Source organism: Mustela nivalis (assembly GCF_964662115.1).
Source record: "Mustela nivalis genome assembly, chromosome: 15".
NCBI lineage: Eukaryota > Metazoa > Chordata > Mammalia > Carnivora > Mustelidae > Mustela > Mustela nivalis.
Window position 1 is genome coordinate 35,358,759 of NC_139034.1, and position 12,788 is coordinate 35,371,546.

The 12,788-nt window shown below is 35.7% G+C and overlaps 1 protein-coding gene across 12 annotated transcripts in view; it reads left to right on the forward strand.

Moving 5' to 3' along the window:
* ENOX1 (ecto-NOX disulfide-thiol exchanger 1) overlaps positions 1 to 12,788 on the forward strand; it is a 563,146-nt gene that overhangs the window by 288,066 nt on the left and 262,292 nt on the right. The window lies entirely within an intron of this gene.

Below are 12,788 nucleotides of genomic sequence, written 5' to 3' on the forward strand. Positions count from 1 at the left end.
ATAGGATTGAAACACTCTTTTAAACCTAGAGGATTCAATATAATTATGTTCAGATAATTCACTTCCATCTGGAAATTACCATTCATTTTCCAAAAGTGCCACTGACTTATCATATCAAGGACAGTCTTTTCTTCTACATTAACTCTCCATTGTTCCTCTTGCTAAAGATGGAAAATAATCAGCCTTGTATATTCCAGGCTCAAAAGTAAGAAAATTGGACTTACAAGAATAGTTTGTTCTAATTGCCTAAATTTCTACCACATCTTTCTTTTAAACCACAAAATTTTTTAAAATACATTTTTTATTATGAAGTAGTTTAAACCTATGGAAAAATTTAAAAGCCTTTATATCCATCCCCATATTTTAATATATTTATATTATTATATTTGCTTTGGATTTCTTTTTTTTTTTAAGCTAAAAAAAAAAAAATCACCCTCCTTCCTATTCATCCATTGCCCAGAGGTAATATTAACACTAATAAAATTGTTGTCTATTGTTCCATTTATATTGTGTTATATCATATTATATATACTGGTTATGGAGGTATAGATGTTGACATATAGATATATATCCATAACTAATATAAGTCTGTCCCTGTATATATTGGAATATTATTTTTAAATGGGGGAGATCATACTGAATTTGTACCTTTGCAACTTGTTTTAACTCAACACTTTTTTTTTTCTCAACACTTTTTAAAATTATGTGACATCTGGCTTATTCTTAGTAGTTAATTATTGTTTAGTCTCCCAAATAAAGCCTATCTACTGTCTTATAACAGAGCATTTATCAGGCTTCTTCTTTTTTTTTTTTAATCTTTTATTGTTCACAGAGGACATAGGGTTTCGTACGTGGTATGGCTATATCCTGCCTGCCACTGGAATAGGCCCTTGGGAAATACTTGTTTTTTAAATTCTGTAAATAAACCTTTTCTTCCTTCTTGTCAGCAAACTCTTCTACTTCTTGCTCTGTTGTTTCTGGTAGATGTGCCTTCCTCTTTCCCTCCTGATTTTTCTGACGGGCATTTTCTAATGTGGCTTCGCCCATTCCATCTCACTCAAGGATAAGTGTGTCCAGACTGTGAGAAAAGGCAGAAGAAATAGACCAAAGACAGAGAGAGAATGCAAGAAGGAAGAAGGGATTCCTTTCCAGCCCTCAGATTCTGACCTTCAGTTGGCATCCACAAGAGAGAGTTTTTCAAGTAAATTTGCACGGGGTTTTATCCTCCACCATCGCAGGGGGCCCCTAGTCCTAGAAGCCATTCCTTTTCCATTGGAGCAAGCAAACATTTCATCTCTTGGTTTCATAACAACATTAGAAAAATGCATATGAATTTGTTTTTCTTTTTAAAGATTTTATTTATTTGATAGACAGAGATCACGAGTAGGCAGAGAGGCAGGCAGAGAGAGGGGGAAGTAGGCTCCCTGCTGAGCAGAGAGCCCGATGTGGGACTCAATCCCAGGACTCTGGGATCATGACCTGAGCCGAAGGCAGAGGCTTAACCCATTGAGCCACCCAGGCTCCCCACATATGAATTTTTTTAAAAGGTAGATATAATGTTAAAAATTTCCAGATCGGTTAAATGTTTGTTTAGTGAATGGTGCTTTCAAAAAAGGGGTACTATCAAAAATCCTCAAAAGAATACATATTTGTACTTTTTTAGTAGATTTGGGGGCTGTCTTGTGAGTGTTTTGCCTAGCGTGTGCCAAAAAAATCTTTGTCGAATGGTTGAATGAATAAACAGGGTAATAAATTGTTGTAGAGGTTACAGTAATAAATATTTGTAGAGGTTATGTGGTCATTTGACTTGGAGGTATTTTAGCCTTCCTAGTAATCATCTTTCATCTACCAGAACACTTAGCTTCAACATTTCGACCTCCTGTGACTGAAAACTGAAGTATAAGCACAAATAAAAGATCAGAGTTAACTGAGAGCATTAATTTTTGAGAGTTATTAGATTTAAGTCTCAGTTTCGGGGTTCCCAGATCTTTCCGGGCTGCCAAACTAGTGTCTAATTCCTTAAAATTGTAACAGCTCTGTGTATTAGAGTTTGGTGCACTCTCATATTTGGTTTTGTTTTGTTATTCTAAGGGATTAAAACTTTTTTTTTTTTTTTTTGGTAAATCATATTTCTGTATATGACAATGGGCTGACCCAGTTGACACCACTAAAAAAATGCAACTTGGAGAAATTCAGGAGTAAAGCAATTATTTCTAGAATTGTGGAACCTTTCCTCGGTTCAATTCTCACACTTTTTAATTATTTAGTCCCTTCAAGATGCTGGAAATTATTATACTGTAAATTTTCTTACCACTTGCCAAATGTAATTTTCTATATAAAAAGATTAATAAGAATTGAGATTTCCTTTGTTCTCCCTTGCAAGCAATGCTGTGGTCTTTTCTGAAAGTCAAGTCCATAGGGTCCCCCCCCCCCACGCTTAACCTTTATTTTTCTTTGTATTTGATGGAGTTCTACTAAGTTGAAATTTGGGCCACGTTTAGTTTTCAGCCGACTTTTGTACCTGAGTGTACGTCTTCAGAAAATAGAGCTTCTGTCAGAAGTGCCTACACACATTACCTATAGCTGCTCTGCTGGCCCTCCCCATAATACTCAGGCTTTGCTGTATGTCTGGAATGAGCAGGGAAATGCTTTCAATCTTCAATCTGTTTTTAAGATTGTTCTGGTAGTACAAATATTCCCAGTGTGAGATCATTAGGGCTATCTTCTAACATTAAATTATGAGTTGTATCAGTACCCATGATAATGATAGATCTGCAGATGACCCCAATTCTCATTTGGCATATTTGTTAGTAAGTGTGGAATTCCAGCAAATCGTACACCTTTCATTTTGGCAGATATTGCTTTAGAAAATGAGATATCTGCTTTATCCATCTATCTGCCTTCACCACGTTGCACTGGGACTCTGCTCCAGTTGTCACCAAATTGGTAGCCTTCTTCCCTTCCTCTTTGGGCTGATCTTCCCAGGAGCTGGAGTGGGACAGCAGGGTTCTAATCCCAGCCCCATGGAGCCTCAGAAGAAAATGAGGAAATGTACCCAGTAGTAATAGGCCTGCTGTCATCCCTTTATATTTCTTTTATTTTATATCAGAGTCCATAGAATTTTTTTTTTTTTTTTAAGAAAAGAAATAACCAGGCCACCCCTGGCTTGGGAGAAAGACAGTTGGTTGTAATGTTGGATTATAAGTTTTCCAAATGTTATTTGAGAACGTATGTTAACATTTGAAATGGAATGGAAAAGAGTAAAAAAATCAGTCTGGTTTTTGATTCAGATTTGATCAGCGAGTTCATTTTGAGCAAATTGAAACCTAAATTTGGATTCTTCAAAATAGAAACAACTATGCAAAATGTAAAGATAAGTGATGCATTATTCCTGAATGTGTTGAAGACAAAATTAGCTTAACAAGTCTAGGCAGAAAACAGAACTAATAAGTGTTAGGAACCTAGCAAATTTGTAAATTTCAAGTGTGCTCTTACTACTTGAGATAAAGATATAAATAATTAAGGAAGGACAAAGAATTTTGAGGATGATTTTAAGAGAGACAAAATTAACATGAGGAAACCTGCCTAGCCTGGGTGAATCAGAGACAGCACACTTGTTGGAATTATGTGATGTTTAATCTCAGTATAGTTATAACCTCTCAAGTAGATACAGTAGTAAATACAGTAGTAAAAAATCTCAAGAACAACATAAACCCTCTCTATCCTGCTTCATGAATCCCTAACTTCTTCCTAATAATTTTATTCTAAGATGATCCACACTGAGAGGAATTACAGAAGTTTGGCCTTTTACCATTCTTAACAATGTATATTAATTTTTTTAAAGATTTTATTTATTTGAGAGAGAGCACAAGTGGGGGCTGGCAGAGGTAGAGGGAGAAGCAGGCTCCCTGCTGACTGGGGAGCCCGCTGTGGGGGTTCCATCCAAGCCCCCAAGCAGATGCTGACCTGAACCAAAGGCAGATGCTTAACCAAATGAGCCACCCAGGTGCCCAGCAATGTGTATTAATCTAGAAAACAGTAGATTAGCCTAAAGTCAGTGGTAAATTTTGAGTATGATCTCCTTGATATACTTGTCTGACATATTTTTACTATTTAAATTAAAAGGCTGTTTTAAAATTACAGGTGTATCAGTGATGGAACCCAGAAAGATGATTTCCAAGTGACTGTTTTCATTTAAATGTAACATTTTATTTCCCCTCAGCAGTAAGGTTTCACTCGAGGGGAAGGATAATAAGACATTAAAGCACAGGACACTTGACTCCCAGCTTGCATCTCCACTCAAGAAAGAGGTCATATAGTATGGACATCCCAGCGCCCCAGCCCAAGAGAGAAGTGGGAGAAAAAGATAAGAGCTGGGAGAGGTGACTGCCAACCAGCTTTCTCTTCCCTCTTATCCCAGAATCTGGCATGCTGCCAATGTCTCTTTAATTTTATCTTTAGCTTCTATTGATAGTATTGGGTTTGTGTGTGTGTGTGTGTGTGTGCCCCCAAACTGGAGGTAGGAAAGGGAGTTCCTTTTTAAATAGACCCAAGGGAATGACATATTTTTATGAGAAAGGCATTTTTCTAAATTCTTCCCTGAAAATATGGACAAGATTTGAATAAATACTATAGGTGAAAGTTTTCCAGATTAAAAAGTCGGAGACCATTTCCATTCATTTGAAATGTTTCACACACACAAAGGAGTGCTATTTACTGAACAATGCCATCACTGTTAGAAATTCCATCTTCAATTTTAGCAGAGAAAGTATAATCCCAAAATAAAGATGAGTTGAGGGAATGGAATGTACTTTTCCTTTCTTTTAAAAGAATTTCTTTTGTTGTTTTAAAATCCTGGGCAAAAATCCATTAATCACAGTTTCTTGGAATTATCAAAAGTATATATATTTGACAGCCCCCCCAAACAGCAGCAATAATAAGATGAAACAATTTTCAACATTCTAGAGGTCAGTTTTCTTATTAGAAACATTGCTACATTTCAATTTAGTAAAAGATATAACATGAAGACATTCCACTTCCATTTACAATAACCATTTATAAAAATGATGTTTATAAGCACTATAGAAAATATCATTTATCAAAATGTATTTTTATTTATACATTTCTCAGCAAAGTAGGCTATAACCCACATAAATTCTGCTACCTTCTTTCCTGTCTGAGAATTTCTGTCACTTAGGAAAACATTCAGTTGCTTCATCTATTGATTAAAAATGCTAAAAATCGTATTTTTAAAGTGAATCCTGAAAAGGAGGTGGCGGGGTGTAAATAGTACTATTTTCTTCTTTTACTACACTTAGAACTTTTCCCCCCAAGATTACCTTATCCACCTTCATTTTGGTTAGGTCCTGGAGGGCGATGCATAGTAGAACGGTGCCGAAAGTAGTAGGCTGTGATTTAAGTGTTTGCTGAACAAATAAATAAGAAAATTAATTAAAAGTGGCCTACAAGGGTGAATTTCCCAAAACCCCATGACTTCAGTGGGCTAAATACCAGATGGGAAGTGTTTGGGAGACATAATGCTACATGTTCTTGCTTTACGCTTCCTCTCCAAGGACTCACTCTATTTATTGCTGTGGCATCTGGCAGGCTCGCTTTTCTGGGCCCAGCATGCTTCATGCCGTGTGTTAGCATTTTCCTGGAATGAAAGTCAAGGAAATACCATTTCTAAAAATACGCTTTATGGGTTTTCAAAAATATAGTATTTCCTTTCTACTAACTCATTCACTTTGAAATCCTAATAAATGACATTCATGCATTGGAAAAAATCACAGTGAATCTGACTTTATCTATGCAACAAGCATAACAACTGCTTTCACGAAATGTGCAAACACGGTCCTCCTCTTCTGTTTTTGAGACATCTTATTTTTGTGGGTTTATGGCCACAGGCACTCCACGCTCACTAAAAATAGTTGCTAAAACATTTACTCAGTGCTTATTTATCTCAGGAACTGTTCTTTACATATATCAGCAAGTCCAGTCCTTTACCAATCCTTTATATGAGGTGTTATTTATCCCATTACATTTTATAAATAAGGAAATTTACACTTAGACTATTAAATAGTTTGCCAAATTCACCTGGTTAGTATTTTACAGGACTGAGATTGCTTTCTTTTTTCCTTTTGATTTTTTAAAATTCACTTATTATTTATTATGAAAGACTCCGTTTTTAAGAATTTTTTTCTTTTGCATCATTTTATTATGAAAATCTTTAACCATACAAAAAGGCAGAAAGAAATGTTTAGTGAACACTCATGTACCCACCACTATCCTTCCGTCCTTCTAGCCATCTACGAATCCATCCCACTTTCGGACCCATTTTAATAAGTAAGTTGTAGACATCACTACCCTTTCCCCCAAAATACTTTGGGTTATATATCATTACTAGAATTCAAACTTTGTGTTTTACTTAATAATTCTTTTTTTAGGCAAAATTGATATTTACATAAAATACACAGATCTTAAGTATACATTTCTGTAAGTTCTGACAAATGTGCTCAAATCTGTATCACCTCAGAAAATTTCCTCATTCCCTTTCCCAGCAAATCCCCAGCCCTCTTCACATCCAGAGTAAATCACTTCTGTTTTAGAACTTCATGTAACCAGAATCATATACTGCATATTCTTCTGTGTCAGGTTTCTTTCAAATAATATAATGTTTTTGAGGTGACTCTGTTCCTGAGTTTATCAATGCATTTCTTTTTTTTTTCTAATTTTTAAATTTTTTTTTAAGTTCACTTAATTAACATATACTGTATTCGCTTCAGAGGTAGAGTTCAGTGATTCATCAGTCGTATATAACACCAGTGCTCATTACATCCCATGCCCTCCTTAATGCCCATGATCCTGTTACCCCATACTCTCACCCTCCTCCCTCCAGCAATCCGCAGTTTTCTTCCTATGGTTAAGAGTCTCTTATGGTTTGTCTCCCTCTCTGATCAAATCTTGTTTTATTTTTCCTTCCCTTTCTCTATGCTCCTCTGTTTTGTTTCTTAAATTCCACATATGAGTGAAATCATATGATAATTTTCTCTAATTACTTATTTCACTTAGATACCCTCTAGTTCCATCCACATTGTTGCAAATGGCAAGATTTCTTTTTTTTTTTTTTTGATGGCTGAGTAATATCCATTGTATGTATGTGTATATATTCACAGATACATACACACCACATTTTTATCTACTCATCTGTTGATAGACATCTGGACTCTTTCCACAGTTCAGCTGTTGTGGACATTGCTGCTATAAACATTCAGGTACACGTGCCCCTTCAGATCACTACATCTGTATCTTTGGAGTAAATACCCAGTAGTGTGATTTCTGGGTCATAGGGTAGGTCTATTTTCAAATTTTGAGGAACCTCCATACTGTTTTCCAGAGTGGCTGCACCAGCTTGCATTCCCACCAACAGTGTAGGAGGGTTCCCCTTTCTCTGCATCCTCGCCAACACCTGTCACTTCTTGACTGATTAATTTTAGCCATTCTGACTGATGTGAGGCGGTATCTCACTGTGGTTTTGATTTGTATTTCCCTGATATCGAGTGATGTTGAGCACTTTTTCATGTGTCTGTTGGCCATTTATATGTCTTCTTTGGAGAAGTGTCTGTTCATGTCATCTGCTCATTTCTTGACTGGGTTATTCTTCAGGTATTGAGTTAAGTTCTTTATAGATTTCAGATATCCATCTTCATCTGATAAAACATTTGCAAAAATCTTCTCCCATTCTGTAGGTTGTCTTTTAGGTTTGGTGACTGTTTCCTTTGCTGTACATTTCTATTTCCTGGGGACTGATATTGTATTCCATAAATATGCCATGGTTCATTGATCCATTCTTCAATAGATGAACACCTTTGCTCTTTGCAGGTTTGACTTTAATAAATGAAGTTATTATGAGCATTCCTGAACAAGTCCTTTTGTAAACGGAGCCTTTCATTTCCATTAAGTCACTATTGAAGAGTGGAATTTAAGTCATAGAAGGTACATACTCAGTTTTACAAGAAATTACAGGTCTTTGTCCAAAGCAGTTGCACCATTTTATATCCCTACATACAGTATATGATAGTTTTGGTTGTTCTATATCCTCAACATTTGGTATTACCAGTCTTTTGACTTTTAGCCACTCTGATGGGTTTTTAGTGGTACTTCCTTATCTAATATGCATTTTTCTTGATGATTCATATCTGGAAAACTTCTTTATGTGCTTACTGGGCATTCATATATCTTCCTTCATAAAATGTCCATTAAATTATTTTCCCATATCTATATTGGGTTGTTTGTACTTCTATTTTTGAGGTTTACTATATAAAATACACACACACATATATATGCCTTCCATCTTTGTTCTTCTTTTACAATATTGGTTTAGCTTTCTTAGTTGTTATGAAATTTTATATACATTTTAGAATTAGCTTGCCAGTTTCTAACAATAATCAACTTAGTGGGGCTCTTATTGGGAATATATTCAATCTAAGTCTCAATTTGGGAAGATTTGAGTATCATCAATAATGAGCGTAATTCATAAGCACAATTCATAAGCATATGTACCTTCTCTATTTTGATAGGTCTTCTTTAGTATTTATCAGCAATATTTGGTAGTTTTTTGTGTAAAATTCTTATATGCTTCTTATTTCATATTACTAAGAATTTTAAGTATTTTTAATACTTCAGGTGAAATTTTGATTTTTTTATCTCCTAATTGCTTACTGCTAACATAAAAAACTCTAATTATAGTATTATCTTGATGCCAAAATCGAACAAATATAAGAAAGCTACAGACCAATATTATTTAGGAATAAAACAACATGTGAAGAGAATTATACACCATGAGCAAGTGGGATTTATCTCAGGAATGCAAGGCTAGTACAACATTCAAAAGTTAATCAATTTAAGATACCATATTAATAGAAAAAAAAGGGCAAAAACCATGTGATCATCTCAGTAGACCCAGAAAGAACATTTGACCCATACTTTTCATAATAAAACTATTCAACAAACTAGATATATAAAGAAAATTTCTCAACCTGATAAAGGATATCTATGAAAAACCTACAACTAACATCATACTTATTGGTGAAAGACTGAAAATGTTTCCTACCAAAGATGAGAAACAAGACAAGGATATCTTCTCTTGCCACCTCTATTCAATAATATACTGGGGGTTTTAGCCAAGGCAGGCAAGAAAAGAAATAAAGGGCGTCTGAATTGAAAAGGGACATATAAAACAAACTCTGAATACAGATGGCACAGTCTTATATAGACAAAATCCTAAGGAATTCACACACACACACAAAACCATTGGGGCTAATGAATGAATTCAGAAAGGCTGCAGGATAGATCCGTGTATTACAACCAGTTATATTTCTATACACCAGCAATGAGCAATCTAAAAATGATTAAGAGGGCGCCTGGGTGGCTCAGTGGGTTAAGCCGCTGCCTTCGGCTCAGGTCATGATCTCAGGGTCCTGGGATCGAGGCCCGCATCGGGCTCTCTGCTCAGCAGGGAGCCTGTTTCCTCCTCTCTCTCTGCCTGCCTCTCTGCCTGCTTGTGATCTCTCTCTGTCAAATAAATAAATAAAATCTTTAAAAAAAAAAATAAAAAAAAATAAAAATGATTAAGAAAACAGTTCCATTTAAAATAGCATCAACATTTTTTTAAAAAAATGCTTAGGAATAAGTATAGCAAAATAAGCATAATATGTGGACAATGACACCACATGTTCTTGAAGACTAATGTTGATATGGCAATCTACAAATGTATGAATATAACACAAAATATAATCACTAGTTTTTAGAAAACATAAATGAAAACCACAGTAAAATACTGCTTCATACCCATTTGGATCACTATAATTAAAAAAAAAAAAACTGATGATAGTAAGTGTTGGTGAGGGGGTAGAGATTTTGAACCATTATTCCTTTCGGTGGGAATGTGAAATAACTGTAACCACTTTGGAGCAGAATTTGGCATTTCCTCAAAAAGTTATTCATAGAATTACCATTTGACCTTGAAATTGTACTCTCAGATATAAAACCAAGAGAACTGAGAATATATGTTCACACTGGGACACCTGGGTGGTTCAGTCAGTTAAGCATCTGCCTTCAGTTCAGGTCATGATCCCAGAGTCCTGGGATCAAGTCCCTCTTCTGGCTCTTTGCTTAACAGGAAGCCTGCTTCTCCTTCTGCCTGCCACTATCCCTCCTTATACTCTCTCTTCTGTGCCCTCTATCTGGCAAATAAATAAAATCTTTAAAAATACATATCTATATCTATATCTATATATATATTCACACAAAAAACTCAAATACAAATGTTCATCACAATATTATTCCTAATAGCTGAAAGTATAGAAAACCCAAACAGCTAATGAATAGATAAACAAAATGTGGCATATACACACAACAGAATATTATTCAGCCAAAAAAGGGAATGAGATACAGATAAATGCTACAATGTGGATGAAACTTGTAAACAGAATGCCAAGGGAAAGAAGTCAGACAAAAAAGACATGATGTTGTCTAATTCCATTAATGTGGAGTGTTCAGACAAGGCAACCCCATGGAGACAGAAAGTAGACTAGTGGTTACCAGGGACTTGGGGGAATGGAGAGTGAGTGCTAATGGTACAGGTTTCCTTTTTTTTTTTTTTTTTTTTTTTTAAAGATTTTATTTATTTATTTGACAGAGAGAGAGATCACAAGTAGGCAGAGAGGCAGGCAGAGAGAGAGAGAGAGAGGAGGAAGCAGGCTCCCTGCTGAGCAGAGAGCCTGATGCGGGACTCGATCCCAGGACCCTGAGATCATGACCTGAGCCGAAGGCAGCGGCTTAACCCACTGAGCCACCCAGGCACCCCAGGTTTCCTTTTTAAATGATAAAATATTCTGAAATTAAATAAGGATAATAAATAGGTGCACAATCTTATAAATATACACAGAAGCATTGAACTGTACACTTAAAAAGGATTAAATATATGGTATGTGAATTATATCTCAGTATAAAAATAAAACTGTGCCGATTTTATAAGCTTATTTACCAGCTATAATTATTGTTTGGTAGATTTCATAGGATTTTTAAATATAAACTATGCGCATAGGGACAGTTTTGTTTCTTTCCAATGTTTATCTTCTATTTCTTTTTCTTACTTTATTGTAGTGGTTCAAACCTCTTGGAAAAGAAGTGGTGAGATTGGTTATCCTTGCCTTGCTCCTGATTTCCTGAGGACTCTTTTATTGTGTTAAAAATTGAATAAGATTTTAGCCGTAGGATTTCAGAGATGCTTTTTATCAGATTGGAAAAGTTCTTTTCCATTCCTAGTTGGTTATTATTTTATTATAAATGGATGTTTAATTTTCTCAAAGGTTTCTTCTTTATCCATTAAGTGACTCATACAGTTTTTCTCTTTTGTTCTTGAATCTTTCACTTTATCTTGTACCTGATTATCAATGAAATAGACACTGGGATAGACAATGAAGTATAGGATCCCACAGAAGATTTTTCAGGGCTAAGGCTGCATGTGGCAATCCACATTCATTTGTCTAGAAATAGTTACCTTTACACCTAAATGCAAGGACTAGTGGGAATTATAGTCTTCTTATGTGCCTAGAAGAACCATGAAATGATTTGGTGAAAACAGAACTGTTACAGTGATGATGTTTAAAAGAAAAAATATAAGGCTATACATTTCTTTAGCACTATATACTATCTAATTTAAAAGTCCTTTCCATTTTCTATGATTTGTATTAGAATTCAGCATGTATCTGTCATCATAGGCTGTTGCCCTGGTCTGTTCTTTATTCTTCATACATTTCTGGCCTTTTCATCCAGTCCCAAGGTTTTCCATCTTCCTATTTGGGCTGAAGACCCTGAAATTCACTTCTACAGCTTAGACAACTCTGCTGAAATCTGAACCTCATTCCAGCAAGCCTTTGAAGCATGTCTGCATGGGTATTCCACTTAAAAGTCCCCAGACTGAGTTATTTCCTTCTCGAACTCTTTCTTTCCTGTGTCTTGTCTAACTCAGATAAAAGCACATTGGATACCCCATTATTTAATCCACATTCATCTCTGACTTATCTCTCTCACTTTCCACATCTAATCACTTCAATGCATTAATCTTCTAAAATCTCTCTCAAGTCTATTCTTTCTTCTGTATTTCCATAGCTATGGCAGGTCCTTACCCTCCATGTGGAGAATCACAGCATCCTTGCCTCACAGCTCAGCCCAGCCCCTTTGAGCATTTTCTCACTCATTTTAGGGTAACATTTCTAAAAATACAAAGATAATTATGGTACTTTTATACATTAAATAATCTAATGACCTTCTCTTACAGTATCTGTTTTCAGGCTCTTCTTCTTATTTTAAAGTAGTAGAAATCTGTTTTCAGGTTCAAATCCTGGAGTTGAACAAAACAGTAAATGGATAGTAAGAGCCAGTTTTCTCCCTGCTGCAGCATTTGCAGATAGGCAAGGAGGGGAGGCCGGAATGAAAACCTTAGTACTGGATTAGAGTTGGATATGTCACATAGGAACATGTAACCTAATATATATATATATCAACGGACAGGTATAGGAACAATTGTGGTTATGTGTGTATACCTGGGCTTGAATATCTCCATACCTTCCCTAGCTCTTCCTGCTGACAGGCCCTGGGGGCAGTGCTACCCCCATGGCAGCTAAAACACCAGCGCCCAAATACTGGTTTCTAAACATCATGCCCCAATAAAAGGAACTAGGAATATTTGAAGAAGTGGCTGGTTCTAGGGCTGAGGTTGGAAA